This window comes from Felis catus, chromosome E1, assembly GCF_018350175.1.
Source record: "Felis catus isolate Fca126 chromosome E1, F.catus_Fca126_mat1.0, whole genome shotgun sequence".
Lineage (NCBI taxonomy): Eukaryota > Metazoa > Chordata > Mammalia > Carnivora > Felidae > Felis > Felis catus.
In genome coordinates this window covers 38139982-38144804 of record NC_058381.1, presented here as the reverse complement: position 1 = coordinate 38144804, position 4823 = coordinate 38139982, and positions in this window count along the sequence as shown.

Sequence of the window (4823 nt, the reverse complement as noted above, 5' to 3'; positions counted from 1 at the left end):
TTTTGGCATATGATTACAAAGAACATATATTTTGTTCATGTTTTGCATGAGCTAACAGATCAAAAACCAAAGGAAGTGTGTGTATACATACACATGCATATATATGTATGTCTGTATATATATATATATATATATATATATATATATATATATATACTTCCTTCTTTAAGACAAAAATCTATAAATAGAGGAAAGTCTATAGTCTTTTTTTTTTAATAATTATTTATTTTTGAGAGAGAGACAGAGCACAAGTGGGGGAGGGGCAGAGAGAGGGGGAGACACAGAATCTGATTCAGGCCTCAGGCTCTGAGCTGTCAGCACAGAGCCCAACATGGGGCTCCCATGAACCATGAGATCATGGCCTAAGTGGAAGTCAGACGCTCAACCGACTGAGCCACCCAGGCACCCCAATTAAATCATCTTTTATTCCTTCCTAGAGATTAGAGTAAAATGTTGCAAGTGAGGGAGAATATAAAATGAAAGAAAGTACTTATTCTACTGCCAGAACAATCTTCACAAGTAATTTGCACTTCTTCCTAAAGCTTTCCTCCCAAAGAGTGGGACTTGAAGGAAAGTGGAAGCACACATGGGTAGAACAACCCTGGAGAGAGTGAGGTTTTCATTCAAGTAAATGGTTTCCAAGAGGCTCCAGGACTATTTCACTCTAACTGGCATCTACCACCACTCTTACTATTAAAATAGAAACTAATAGTGTCTCACGGGGCTGAAATCATGCTGGAGCCTTCCCGGATCTCCCATTTTCTTCTCTTTGGGTTTGATCATTTTATGTCTGCTAAAGATACACCCCCTCCCCCTGGAAAGGATGCTGGCTTGGTTTCTCTAAGCTCTTGACTTAACTCACCTCTGCAGCTGATGAAGGAAAGGAACACTAGAAAATATAGAAATTACCCATATAAGTGGGATGTAAATTGTGAGAAATTCTCAAGTGTTTGGCAAGAGGGACTCAGAGATTTAATAGGATTGAGGAAGAGTGAAATTTTTGGAGAAAGCGTAAATTGTGATAACAAGATTTTACTATAGTTCAGTAGCAAAAGCACTTTCCTTCATTTCTGGAATGTCAGAAATTAACTATCTTTCTCTGATGGATGGTCCAACTATACTTCCGTTGGTGGCCGGAATTTTTTCTCCAGAGTTTAGCATTTGCATATTCATGCAGAAACAAAGTTCTTGCTTTTATCCTGGTTTCAATTTCTTCCTCTCATTTTAAGAATTCACCCAGGGGCACCTGGGTGGCTCACTCATTTGAGTGTCTGACTTCAGATCGGGTCATGGTCTCGCATTTTGTGGGTCTGAGCCCCGCGTCAGGTTCTCTGCTGTCAGTGCTGAGCATGCTTCGGATCCTCTGTCCCCATCACTCTCTGCCTCTCCTTCGCTCGCTCTCTCTCTCTCTCTCTTTCAAAAATAAATAAACATTAAATTAAAAACAAAATTCACCCACAATTAAATTAGAAAGATTAAAAGTTGGCAGATACCAGAGTACAAAATAATACCTTGATTTTAGCCTTTTCTTCTCCCTCTCTCACTCTTTTTCCTATACACGCTTTGGAAAACCTAATCCATTTATTTATGAAAACACTGGTGATTCCAAGTTGCCAATATACCTATTAGATTATTTGGGGAGAAAAAAGGAAAATTGGGGGAAAGTAAAATTTTAAAATAAACAGTGAATATCTTTAGTATTTTACTAAATAGATGTTAAGTTTCATTCTCTTACAGAAAGAAATTTGGCATTGTGAAGTTTTCTTGAATTCCTTGAATTATCCCAGTCTCCACACCAGTTATTTTCAGCACGTTTACCAAAGAAGCATGCTTTAACTTAAAACATTTTAAAAAATTTATTTAAGTATGCTCCACACCTAATGTGGGGCTTGAACTCACAACCCTGAGATCAAGAACCGCAGGCTCTACCGACTGAGCAGGTCAGGTGCCCCTTAACTTAAAACATTTTTGGAGCCAATTTTCAATCTCATTATACACTTGAACAGACTTGACTATTGCTATACGATGTTTTAAAAACATCATTGTATTATCCCAGATAATTGTAAGACTATCATCTCATCCACCCCCAAAATTTGGAACATAAAGAAGTCTGATTCATTCTTTAGGTACAGTAGATACATGAAAAGAAAGTGAAAAGAAAAAGCTTACCAATAAAAAGTAAACTGGCAAGTTCTTCATTCAGTTATTAATAGATGAGACTAACATTGAAACTAAACTTGCAATTTCCTCAATTCAGCAGCCCAGTTTTTTGCCAAATACATCTGTCATCAGGAATGAAGTGTGATATCTGATGTTAAGGTGGGAGATTAACTTGCAAAAGCATGTATTATTATCACTGGTATTGATGTTTAAGTGACGATGCAGACATTCATAGTGCTACCGAAAAAGGAGCATTTGCAAAATGAGTGGCCTAACCATAACCAGGAGACTGGCCACTGCTAACTTGAGAACAGTTATAACAACGTGAGCTGCTAACAGGTCAGATCATTTATCCCATATCTTTTTCTAAATTAGAAGATTGACCTGGTCTTCTAACTCTTTTTTACCTTTTAATAGTGATTCCCTCAGTCTCCTTTGACTTTCATTTGATGCTGAGTTTCACTTCTACTAGAAGGCAAACCCAATGACACATCATTATATTTATCTTTACCATTGTTTCTAAACACACACACAGCCCCATACTGATAAACTAAGGACACTTCTTTTCCTGGAAACTCATTTAAAGTTTTAATCTTGTGAGATAAATAGACTGTACCTTAAGAGATCAGGGAACATCTATCTAACCTTAACACTTTTTTTTTTTTTTTAATAATTGTGTCTCATGCTCTTTGGACCCCTTAACTTCTTTATCATATTCACAAAGCAGGCCGTAAATTACTAAATTTGGGCAGCAGTTCAATCATTCAAGAAGTTCAGGTGGTTGCCTATCAGGCTGTTCTCCATAGCATGAACAATAGACACCTTATTTCACACTTTTCCCATCTTCTGATGACTTAGTTCTTGCTTCCAGTTCTTCTGTTATCACAAAGATTTTTATTGCCAGGATAATCATTCACCTCAAATGGAGATCAGAGCGAGCATGAGGTTTACAGGAAAAGATGCAACTGGAGGAACCATCTTACGTCAATAAAAAACAAACCTTAACCTCTTTGTGTGTTTGTCGCTCAAGAGTTAGCCTCTTTAAGTGAATAGTATCCAATTATACGATTACAGATTTCTTTGTCAGTAAGTGTTGTGAAGGGTAAAAACAAAACTGTTACGCTCTTTGGTTGCTGGACACCTTACTAGAGATGTCACTTCTTTCAATTCCACTAGCAGGTGGCAGTGAAACCTGTAAGAAATCAGGTTATGGACATATGTTTCTTCGTTGATTGAAACGTCACTAAGATAGGAAAAATGACCTGAAAAACTATTGGATATTCTTCTCTAGGTTAAAAAAAAAAAGTGCCAAAGCACTAAGGACACATTTGATTTTCATCAAGAAAGCAAATATAATTTCAGAAACTTCCTTAAGTAACCAGAGATGTAAAAAAAGGCTTAGTGTAGCCCTTGAAAGGCTTTCTTATAAATGTGTACAAAGCTGAAAAATATCAGTGTTATTTTTAAAGTATTATATTTATGATAAAATGTCTTTGATACCTAAGTATTTAATATTTGCTAAATTTTATTTAATTTGTTATTTATTCATATTAATAAAATTAAAATTAAAAACATTCTAACTTGTTCAGAGTTTTGTCATTATGTAAGTCATTGAATGTAATTCCTTTAATTTTTTTTAACATTTATTTATTATTGAGAGACAGAGAGAGACAGAGCATGAGCATGGGAGGGGCAGAGAGAGGGGGAGACACAGAATCCGAAGCAGGCTCTAGGCTCTGAGCTGTCAGCACAGAGCCCGATGCGGGGCTCGAACTCACAAACCACGAGATTATGACCTGAGTTGAAGTCAGGCGCTTAACTGACTGAGCCACCCAGGCACCCCAAATGTAATTCCTTTAAATTATTTCTTGTGGAGGAACTTATTTTTATTTAAGCTGTTAATTATAGCTCTACCGTGATCAAAACAAAACATCTTAATATAATGTTGCAATAAGCTATATATCTATGTTTACTTATGCTTAATACTACAGTATATAAATTAATTGGTTAAATAATTTCATTTGCTACCAAAAACTCATAAATTGAACAATAACCTATAAGTAGATCAGTATTCTATACTATTCTGCTATTTAATTCAGAGACCAAATTCCAAGCAATTGATATTCCAAATACTACAAGTATAGTTTAACATCAGTTTCAAAAAACAAAATATGTAATTAAGTATTGTGGATTGATTACTTGCAGTTTCCCGTGACAACAAGATCTGTTTTTCTAAGAACAAAAACGTTCTTAAGTATTTCTAGATGGATCTGCATGTTTGAGTTTATAATGGAAGTTGTGTCAATGGCTTTTTCTGTTTCCTCTTTTATATGTGACTGGTTTTATTTTTGTTTAAAATAGATGGGAGCAAAACTAACTTAGAAGAGGCCATTCTAGGCTTAGCAAATATTTGGAGTGTGATAAGCTAAAGCATGTAATTCAAAGACAATTTTCCACTTCAGCTATGCTTAAGTACTTTTTATTAAGGGAAAAATCCCCTTTTTTGAGCAATTTAACATTAAAATGGGACTTTTAAGGGATCTGAAGTCTGAATAATGCTAATTTTATTAATTTTTTGGATAATGCTAATTTTAAGCCTCTTAAAAGAACACAAATTTTCTGAAGTTTAGTAAATTATGTCATGCCAAGTTTCAAATTCAAAG